General features: G+C 35.0%; 1 long non-coding RNA gene across 1 annotated transcript in view; it reads right to left on the bottom strand.

Annotated features, from left to right (window-relative positions):
• Window positions 1-1,090: 1,090 nt before the first annotated feature.
• The window catches only part of LOC149131976 (uncharacterized), a 15,493-nt gene continuing 4,083 nt past the window's right edge, over window positions 1,091-12,500 (bottom strand). The window contains exons 2-3 of the long non-coding RNA XR_016244863.1: window positions 4,736-5,295; window positions 1,091-1,692 (exon numbers count right to left, since the gene is read on the bottom strand). This is a non-coding gene — a long non-coding RNA (uncharacterized LOC149131976). The remainder of the gene's footprint in view (window positions 1,693-4,735; window positions 5,296-12,500) is intronic.

The raw sequence follows: 12,500 nt of genomic DNA, 5'->3' as shown, positions 1-12,500 counted from the left end.
TACCTACAATGCAGCTACATGGTTTCGGGTTCGGTCCTAGTGCGCAGCAACTAGGGTAAGTGTCTTTTGCTATAGCTCTGAATCGACTAATGCCTTGCGAGTGAATATTCTTTTCTACTCAAGGCACAAGACCCGAAATTTTTGAGGAAGAGGCGAGTCGATTAGATCGACCCCAATACGCAACTGGTATTTAATTTATTGACTCTCAAAGGATGAACGGAAAAGTCGACCTCGGCGGAATTTGAACTCAGAACGTAAAAACAGACAAAATACTGCTAAGCATTTCGCTCGGCGTCTCTAACGATTCTGCCAGCTCACCGCCTTCTTGTGAGTGAATATTATAGAAGGAAACTGACCGGCAGTTCATCTCAAGATCTGAGACAGTAACTCGATAAATCAGGGATCTGGTTTTGTATAAACTGCTGAATGAATATAACTCGTTTGACCGTTGCATTTATCTCCCCTGTCATCCATGTTAACAGACTTTTGCTGATAAATGTTTATACAATTGGTTTCTGACTACAGCGCTTATTACTTTGGTTTGGAACGTAATAAATCCAATAATCTACCTGCGATGATGTCCCCAAACTTCTTATGCAGCTATAAGTTATTTTTAAATATTGCCGGTTAAACAGTTAGCAATATTTCTATCCTATGGCAAAAACCTTTCCGAATTTGGTTTAGGAAATTTTTGGCAATATTGAATTTGAAAAGAGGATTGAAGGAAATTACTTTAGGTTACCATTTTTTGCTTATTTTGGCATTAAATGGAAATGGTTAAAGGTATGGGGTTAAATTTATTGTTTTGTTTACATCTACGCTTTTCTCCTGCGTTTTGTCATTGTGATTTACAAGTCTATGACTAAAGATATACTGGAAATATACTTCTACTACTATTAGTAAGAAGGGGTTCTGAAACAAGATGGCCGCTGGGAAAGTGTAGGTGAAGTTATTGTTGATGTTAACGAGCATCTTTTGGTATGAGTTGTGTTTTCACGTGTTGAAATCTTAATTAACCTCCAGAGAATGGCCTGTCATTAGATTCGTAATCACTGCGATATTACGTCGCAGTTTTTTAAAGTTCTAAATGTGACCTTCTTCAGATCATGTATTTCTGTTATTAAAAATTGATGGTTCGTCATCTCTGTATAGGCATATTAAATCTAGATTTTAGTTGATCTAAGACGAATAATACGATTAGATAGCAGGTCTCTTCGATAAAGCAATTTATTCTAACATCAAATGAATAATTGGTATCTTTCATCTCTCTGTCGAAAAGCACTGATTTTTCTGCCGGGCTTATATTGCCATCACAATACCATAATGTATCATTCCTTATTCTGAAGAAATGGTTAGAAATGGTGTTACGCTTCAACGTTTAGAATCGACAAAGTGGAGTTGGGTGAATTTCCATATATTTTTGTTGCTAATATTAAACCAATTATTTAAGGTGGCGAGCTGGCAGGATCGTTGGCATGCCGGACAAAATGCTGTGGTGGAACAGAAGTCGAAATTCTGTAGTGGAACAGAAGTCGAAATCACGTGGTTACGAAACAAGCTCCTTAAGCAGACAGCCATACTTGTGCCTGTAAAATGAAAATGAAGTAGCACAAGAAACTATTCCTGCATTTTTTAAAACTCTTACTCTACTAGTCTTCTCTTTGAGTACCATTTACTTAAGTTCTTGAATCCCTGCAAAATAAATAAATAAATAAATAAATAAATACAGAGTCTCTCGGTTTCAGGTGAGTTCCATAAAAAATGTGTAATGAAATTAACGACAGCAAGACTCCAACAGAGGGGAAAAAGAAAACCAGTGATAATTGCGTAAGCTTACACTGAGACAAATTGAGGGGGCGCTAAGGTCGAAAGCAATGCATACAAAATCTAGAAGCCAAGCCATTATTTTAAAGCGGATATAGTTAGGATTTATCTAATCTGCATATAGGGATGGTGGGCCTCGGTACAAATACCGAATAATTAAAGCTTAAGAATAGTGGCATGAGAAACATACTTAGCGAGACATTTCCCGATGTATATAAGTGCGCGCACATAGATACATAGCTAAATAGATAAATGATACACACACACACACACACACACACACACACACATATATATATATACATACACATACGCACATACACATGAATATATAGACACGCCTACATACATTAATGCATCGCAGGTACTTAGTGCATGTATGTATGTATGTATGTATGATTGTATGTATGTGTGTGTTTGTGTGTGTGCGTGCGTGCGTGCGTGTATGCATATAAGTATGTGTCTATTCATCGCATACAGAAGCGTATATATATATAGACACTCATGCATAAATACAAACATACATACGCAAACAAACGCTTACATATATAAACGTATTGTATATACACACACAAACACACACACACACATATACATATACATATAAATATATATATATATCTCGCTCTCCTTCTCTGTGTGTGTTTGTGTATTTATATATATATATATATATAAGTATATAAATATGTATGTATATGTGTATACATCTATGTATACATACACACGCACACACGTACATGCATAGAAACATAAACACAATCATACTCCACACACACGTGCTAAAATGAACACGTGCATGCATACTCATAAAGATTCATACACATATATTTATTTATACCTACACAGTACGAACGTACCTATCTCCCTCCCTCCCTCCCTCCTACCTACCTACCTACCTACCTATATACATACATATATAGATAAATAAGTACAGACATACGTACATACATACATGCATGCATGCATGCATACATACAGACACGTATGTACGTACATAGACACATGATGTTACTGATAATAATTAGAAAATACTTTTTCCTACGCTACGCAAGTTAAAACTACCGAAAAAAAAAGCAGAAAGAATTCTTCAAAGAACCTCCAGAATCTGAGATAATTCGTGCTACCGCAGTAGATTTACAAACACACACACACACACACACACACACACACACACACACACACACACACACACACACACACACACACACACACACATATATATATATATACACACGCACTCTCATACGTGCATACAAACTTACGAAGACAATTCGGCACAAACTTATACGCGTAATGGCATTAAGACATAACTTATTACATATAACAGAGACATTCATATATATATATATATATATATATATATTCTTGGTGGTGCTCCAGCATGACCACAGCCACTGGCTGAAACACAAAAGAATAAAAGAATATATACATGTATATATATATATATATATATATATATATATATATATATATATATATATATATATATATATATATATATATATGTATATATATATATATATGTATATATATATATATATATATATATATATATATATATATATATATATATATATATATATATGTATATATATATTTGCAAAAATTTAGATTCAGGTGAATATGGTACTTAAGTTGAGGAACCAGAATTTAGTACGGTATTATCCATACAATTTCAAAATAAGGTGATTAGAATCAAAATGACCAACAAGGATATCCAGTGGTAATGCAGTACGATCGTTTCACGCAACTCCATTTAATTGATTAATGCAACCATTACATCAATTTAAATGCAGGGCAATCCTCAGCTGCAAAAAGACCTAGAATTTAATTAAATTAGAACAGATGGAAACATTAGTATAATTATACCTAAAATCTCAAAGAAGTTAAGGAGATAGACAAAAATCATTGTTGCCCTTCCTTTCACTTAGAAGCTTCTAAGTGGAAGGAAGGGCATCAATGTTCTTCTATCTCCTTAACTTCTAGGAGATTTCAGGCAAAATTATACTAACGTGTCTATTTGTTTTAATTAAATTAAATTCTATGTCTTTGTGCAGCTGAGGATTGTTCTGCATTTAAATTGATGTAATGGTTGCATTGATCAATTAAATGGAGTTGCGTGAAACGATCGTACTGCATTATCTCTGGATATCCTTAATGCTTATTTTGATTATATATATATATATATATATATATATATATATATATATATATATATATATATATATATATATATATATATATATATATGTATGTATGTATGTATGAATATGCATATATACGTATATGTATATATGTATATATATGTATATGCATATATATATGTGTGTAGAGTGACAGATATTATCATGAATAACTACACAAATATATGTCTACATGCACATGCGTACATATGTACATCCAATACATACGCACACATGAGTAAATGAATGGACGATTTTACGCACGTATGTATATCTATCTATCTCTGTATCTCTCTCTCTCTCTCTCTCTCTCCCTCTCTCTCTCTCTCTTTATCTCTCTATCTAGTTTTGTCATACATTATATTGTCAAAAGTCTAGTGGCTCCTTGTCATAGTTGATAATGCTAAGCTTAAGAAAAGTATTAAAATATAATAGCAAAACGACATATATATATATATATATATATATATATACACGCACCTTCTCAGTTATCAAAAACCCAATAACCTATATTCTCCTTGCCATACACGCATCTCCTTTCACAGCATGAATTTGTATATATATATATATATATATACATATATATATATATATATAATACACACACACACATATATTTATTTGAATTTATTCTCTGAGTCTTTCTTTGGTTTCATTTATTGTGCTGCATTCACACACGCGAACCGTCTTTAAACGTTTAAGCCAGTCACTCTGACGCCAACACTTACTTTATCGATCCTTTAACTGTTGAACTACCAAATTCTGGAACGGATGCAAGAAGTAATATATATATATATATATATATATATATATATATATATATACACACGCACCCTCTCAGTTATCAGAAACCCAATAACCTATTTTCTCCTTGCCATTCTCTGCACGACGGTCCATGACATCCCCTTGCAACTCGTGTACTAATTGCACTTTATTTGGATGAAAATGATTGCGAGATGAAATGCGGCCAACTGAACGCCTAGATGCACCCGTTTTTTGTAAAACTTTTCTTAATGATTTTCGTGGACTTCCTTCCACATGTCTGCATACCCGTGCAGATGTTTCAAAATTAGTAGCAGTTCTTCTTCTTCCACTGCGGGGCCGGTCGTGGACGCTTCCGGTTTCTTTAAAAACGAATAAAAGCTTTGCTGGTAGTTCTTTGCGCAATTGGTTGTCTATTCTGGTGCTTAGCATAAAAAATATCAGTGAATGAGTGACTGAACGCGAGCTGGTGCCATCCAGTTCTACTATTTCTGAAATTGTTAGCTTTTCTGCCATGGCTACCGATCTAAAAGACAAAGTAAAAAAAATTAAAAGATAAAAAAAATAAAATTGGATATTATAATTAAATGATAAAAATCATGGTAAAGATAAGAAATAATTTTTTGTAATTTCTCTATGGGTCCAGATTTTTGCACCACCCTATATACATATATATACATACATACATACATACATACATACATACATATATATATATATATATATATATATATATATATATATATATATATATATATATATGTATGTGTGTGTGTGTGTGTGTGTGTGTGTGTGTGTGTGTGTGTGTGTGTGTGTGTGTGTGTGTGTGTGTATATGAACAATAAATTAAGTAGAGAGATACAATTGACAATCCAATAATTATAACATAATATACTATGAATATAATATAATATAATGCAAGATAAAATAATTATTAAAAAACCAATCCACCCGTCTTTTCAAACGGAATTTCGTCTATCTTCACATCATTGGCTCTGATGAGGCTTATATAAAGGAATTGAATTGTTTATATATATATATATATATATAAATATATATATAAATGTATATCAGTCGAAACAAAATATTGGCTTTCTTGTTTTTTGATATTTGTTTATGTTATGTTATGTTATCTTATATTATATTCATAGTATATTATGTTATATTATAATATAAATAAATTATTGGATTGTCAGTTGTATCTGTCTATTTCATTTATTATTTTTAATTTGAATTATACCCATATTTATGTGGTATTCAACTGACGTACCAGTGAATTGGATATTTTACACACCCCTTTCAAGGAATTTTTTCCTTAGTATGTTACTTCATATATATATATATATATATATATATATATATATATATATATATATATATATATATATATATATATATATATATATATATACATACATATACATATACACACACACGCACACACGCACATATCTATCTATCTATCTATCTATCTAACTATCTGTCTGTCTGTCTGTCTGTCTGTCTACCTATCTAGATATGTATTTATTATATATATATATATATAGTATGCATGTCTGTGTATATATGTATATGGATAGATATAGGTACACATATACATATACATATATACTGCATACACACACATACATACATATATGGACATACACACCACACACACATATATAGATATACATACACACACAGACGGACTTAAACATATTCTTATTCCCTTTATATTTCATTCTATACAAGTACAAACACGCACATTAACACACTAACACATCTTTCTCTTTCTCTCTCTATCCATATATGTACATGCACACATGCACGCGCGCACACACACGCGCGCACGCACACACACACACACACACACACATACACACACACACATATATATAACGCCAAGGTGGTGAGAGAGAGTCTTTAAAATTCCGTCCATCATGAATTGAATGGCGTAAATATCGAGAAAGCTTTTCCGACGAGCGTCCATTAACGGATCTGACCAAGTTCTTGAACTGGAATTAACATAACAAAAACAACGACGACGACGACGACAACAACAACAGCAACAACAACAACAACAGCAACAAACACAACAATAGCAACAACAACAGCAGCTACAATAACAACAACAACAACAATTGCAACAACAACTACAGCAGCTAAAAAAGCTACAACTATAACAAAAGCAACAGCAAAAAGGATTGTCCCCTCATCTCAACCGACCCCAAAAGTAAAATCAAAATGATACGTCATTTATTTGAAGGTGAGCTCCCCGGCCATTTCCTTGATGGAGAGAACATCTAAAATCTTATATTGATTATTTTTTTATGCTGCAAACCAACGAATCTTTAGATAAACTATGTTAGAAGGAACAAGAACTTGAGATGGAGTTTTTAACATAACCACTTTGGCAGTCTTATAGACTCATCGTAGAAGCTCACAAAACGATCCTCAATTTTGGCAGGTTCTTATTCTTGAACCCCCACACAGATGATTTGTTTATTGCGATCAAATGTGTGTGTCGCGCGTTAGCTCACTCTCCCCATCAAATCGACGTTGTTTGAATAGGTGCACGGGGTACTGTACATCAGGTGTCAAAGTGATCGCAGAGCAACTTGAGATCAAGTGTTTTGCTCAAGAACATAATGCACTACCCGGTCTAGGAATTGAAATCATGATCGGTAGATCGTGAGTGTAAGACTCTAACCACTAGGCCACGCATCCTCAAGGTATATACTCGTATATCAAGGCGGCGAGCTGGCAGAAACGTTAGCAAACCGGGCGAAATGTTTAGTGGTATTTCGTCTGCCGCTACGTTCTGAGTTCGAATTCCGCCGAGGTCGACTTTGCCTTTCCTCCTTTCGGGGTCGATTAAATAAGTACCAGTTACGCACTGGGGTCGATATAATCAACTTAATCCGTTTGTCTGTCCTTGTTTGTCCCCTCTATGTGTTGCACCTTGTGGGCAGTAAAGAAATAAGAAATGTTAGCACGCCGGCCAAATGCTTAGTGGTGTTTCGTCCGTCTTTACGTTCTCAGTTCAAATTCTGCCGAGGTCGACTTTGCCTTTCATCCTTTCGGAGTCGATAAATTAAGTACCAGTCGCGTACTAATCTAATCGATTGGCCCCACCCGCCAGAATTTCGGGCCTTGCGCCTATAGTAGAAGAGAATAATACTCGTATATCTAGCTTTATAATAAAAATATATCTACTATTATAATACGTTTATTAGAAATATATTTAGGCCAGCAACAATATTGCTTTTGAGAAGGAATGAGTGAATTATGTTATTTACAAGTGTGTTGTTTCCTTGTAATGACATAAATGTGTCTCATGTGATTTATCAAAGAAAGCGTTCCGAATGAAGATGAAAATGGCAGATGTTATGTTCAAATATATAAATCCACGACTGTGTATCGCTTGAATTTTTGACTTACTCTCTCTCTCTCTCCCTCCCTCTCTTTCTCTTCACACACACACGCGCGCGCATACACATTAATGTTTGTTTTTATGTTTAGTTACAATACAAACAGTTTTACATTAATCTTAAGGGTTATTTCCATACTTTTGTAAAGCACAAATTTTTTTATTCTTTAACAGGAGTTATATTGACAGTAACTTCGAAGTATCGACTAGCTAAACCATCATCGAAATGTGACTCATTTAAGTTAAAATAAAATAAATACATAATATATATGCAAGCTAAAGTTTCGACCTGACAGCTTTCATCGAAACTTCGAAGTCACTGACGCTTCTTTTCTAGTAAAAGTATCATAAATATTCAATCTTCAAAAAGTTCGACTAATTTTTCAGTTTAATGTTAAATTGTTATTGTAAGTCAACATAAAAACAAACAATAATATAATATAATATAATATAATATAATATAATATAATATAATATAATATATATATATATATATATATATATATATACATACATACATATATATATATGGTAAAGATGTGGATGGGAAAAACATGAGTACTGTTTTACAAAGTAAATAACGACACAAATAACTACGTAGAGGCAGCCATGGTTGAAACAAGAACAGGAACAACAAGCATTATTAAAAGAGAAAAGAAGCATGGTCATTCCTTACCCAAGTGACCTTATCTTATCGCCCATCACTCGTTATGCGCTCATAAATTAGTTTGGTAGTTGAGCTCTGATTGGCTGTATGCAAATGAGTTCATAACTGGGGCCCAGAACTCTCGTGGAGAAAAAAATTTCGCCGCCCGGTCTGGGAATCGAACCCACGATTTTGCAATCCTGAGTGCAACACCTTAACCACTAAGCCATGCGCCTCCACACACACACACATACACACACACACACACACACACTCACACACACACACACACTCACACACACACACACACACCACACACACACACACACACACACATAAATATGCATGTATGTTTTATATAATAAAATAAAATATATTATATCTGCCGACAGCCACTGACTTATTTAATGGCGGTACCCCAGCATGGCGGTATCCTTTGGTGGGCAACATAAATGAATAAAGGAGTATATAATATTGCATGAAGATGATATTTTCAAGTGACACCCATATCATCACTTTCTCTCTCTTTCACATATCTCTACAGTCGCGTAATAATCTATATAAAATAAGGAAGAAACACACACACAAACACACACACAAACACACACACAAACACACACATACACACACACACACACTCAGACAGAGCAGTTTTTGACGTATTAATATCCGAGATCAAAGACATGTATCAGTGAATACGATAGAAGATGAGGCTCACATCGTAGCAAGCAATCCATTTCATATCTTGGGGTTTCCTAAGATCAAACAGTAACCTTTAATATATATATTTTTCTTGCAATCTACTCTGCAGAAGCGATCGATCCTTAAATTGGATCTAAAATAATAAATAAAAACAGGATTTGAACCAAGAATAGTAAGCCAATATCCTCATCCGCTGCAGTATTATCTCGGGTTAAGGTTCGGTTGATATACCGCTAAAATAGATTGTGCTAAAAGTACAGACAGCTGAACATGCACCGTCGCGACAAAGGAACCGGTGACCGCAAACTTTAACAAAGCGGATATTGCAACATCTTGGGCATCCTCGTCGTTGCCGTCCGCCTTTATTTCCACCTCTTCCCTTCTCACCGTTCTCCCTTCCCATGTATGTATGAGTGTGTTTGTATGTGTGTGTATGCATGTGCATGCATATATGTATGTATGTATGTATGTATGTATGTATGTATCTACATACATTTATATATACATGTACATTTACAAACATACAGATATATATATATATATATATCAGACACTGACATACGCATGCTTATATATATATATATATATATATATATATATATACTCGCGCATGTACAGACACCTTCTAAATCTCTAATTCGCCGACACCAGTATATTTTATTTGATTAATGAAAGAAAGAATGAGATCGGAATCAAAATGCAGATGGCGGATGTTAAGTTAACTTCCTCAACCGGAAGTTGATTGATATTCTTCGTATTAACGCAGAAAGAGAATAGAATCAAAACAAAAAAATAAAAAAGAAAGAATGAAAATTATTTCTCTTTTACTAGAGAAATACAATAAGCAGATGACATATTATCACCAAATAAAACTATTCTTATTCTATATCTGTTTCTATATTTGGATTTCGATACGAGTTAATCGCTCATGCAGCATAACGTAGCTCTTAAGATATCTAACTTAGAGACTGCTGACTGGCTATAGCAAACGTATTTCAATTTCGACGGTTGCTGCATCCTTCAGAAAAGTACTTAATTTTACACTATTTTTCGTTTTCCACATCAACGTTGCCGAAATAAACGGCAGATTCTGAGCAGTATATATTCCGATAATGGTTTCATGATAAATAAATCATTAGAAATAAAATAATCAGTCATAATTTACTTTTGCAAGCATAAACTGCTTTTTGTCAGTTGAGGCTGTTGATATATCTCTTGTCGGGATTGAATGGTATTTTCTTCTTAAACCTTCAAAATACAAAGAATATCTCCCGTTTTTATATCTTAAGAGGATTAACTGTAGTTAGACAAAGTCCGTTTTAAGGAACTGGGATGTTGAATGAGCGAATCCCAAGCTCTAGGCTTCGGTGACACAGCAGAGTTAAAAGTGTTAAAGAGTATAAGCTTAAAAGATGTAGGTTCAAGCTTTTGGAGAGAAAGAGTGGAAGAGAAGGAGGGAGAGAATAAGAGAGTGGAGAGAGAAAGAGAGTGGAGAAAGAAAGAGAGTGGAGAGAGAAAGAGAGGTGAGAGAGAGGATGGGAGAGGGGTGGCGGTAGAGAAAGGAAGAAAGGGGACAGAAAGATAGAGAGGGAAGAGAGAGAGAGAGAGAGAGAGAGCGGAAGAAGAGAGAGAAAGAGATGGAGTGAGGTAATGAGAGAAAATGAATGAGTTAGCGATTAAGAGAGAAAGAAAGAATGGCCAGAGAGAGAGAGAGAGAGAGAGAAAGAAAGAGAGAGAGGTAAGTACAGAAAGGGAGAAGGGAAACAGAAAGATAGAGAGAGTGGGGGAGGGGAGAGAGAGATGAGAGGGAGAAAGAGAAAAAGATGGAGTGAACGAATGAGAGAAAGAGAGATAGACCGAATGAGAGACAGGGAGAAAGAGAGAGAAATGAGAGCGAGACAAAGAGAAAGAGTCAGAGAAAGAGATAGAATGCGCGCACGCTAGAGAGTGAGAGGGAAAGAGAGAAAGAGAGAGAAAGAGACAGAGTGAAAAAGAGCAAGGAGAGAGAGAAAAATAGACTGAGAGACTTAGAGAGGGAAAGGGTGAGATAGAAAGAAAGAGAGAAAGAGAGAGGGAGTGAGAGAGAGGGACTGCGAGATTGAGAGAAAGAGACTGAGAGATTGAGAAAGAGAAAGAGAGAGAAAGAGAGCGAGAGTTCATTCATATTCTAAGCATTATCCTAATAAAGACAGAGCTATTTTATTAAATTCTTCATTTTCGAAATCAACTGAAACAAAAGGCAGCAATGTATTGCAGCAGAAAATGGTAACAAAAGGTTATTTCTAGTAGGCCGAGCGGCCACGTCGAAGCGTTCTCATTGGTTCATAAAACTGGTTGCCTTAGCACTGAGTGATGTCATTCTTACAATGTCATAAATTCTACGAAAACTCCTCTGATTATCCATCGTCCAAGTGGAACCGAATATAACCATTTCATGTTGAATCAAACCTGTGAGGGAGTTCTTACGGGGTAGGGGTTACCCGTTCCTTCATTGTTTGTTTGTTTTTTCGTTATTTTTAATATCGCTAAGTGGAAGAAGACAGAAAGCTTGCAGAATCGTTAGCACACCGGATAAAAATGCTTAGCTACATTTCCTCCGGCTCTTTACATTCTGAGTTCAAATCATGACGAGATCACCTTTACCTTTAATCCTTTCGGAGTCGATAAAATATTCATCACCCGAGCACTAGTATTGGTGCAGTTGAATAGCGCCCTTCCGCCAAAATTGCAAATCTTTTGCTTAAAATACGAACTCTCCACCAAAAATACAATTTATTGCTAAGTGAAGGTGCATGGCCTTGTGGTTAGGGTAGTGTCCTCAAGATCGCAAGGTCGTGGTTTCGATTCCCGGACCGTCGTGTCCTTGATAAAACACTTCATTTCACGTAGTTTGAGACCGTTTAAGTGTAAATGAGTAACCCTGATACAGACTGGCGTTCCATCCAGAGGGATTGTTTTGATCTCGGTCACA

This window comes from Octopus bimaculoides, chromosome 18 (genome assembly GCF_046866305.1).
Source record: "Octopus bimaculoides isolate indiv1 chromosome 18, ASM4686630v1, whole genome shotgun sequence".
NCBI lineage: Eukaryota > Metazoa > Mollusca > Cephalopoda > Octopoda > Octopodidae > Octopus > Octopus bimaculoides.
Note: the sequence above shows the minus strand (reverse complement) of the source record. Positions and strands in the feature narration are given on the sequence as shown.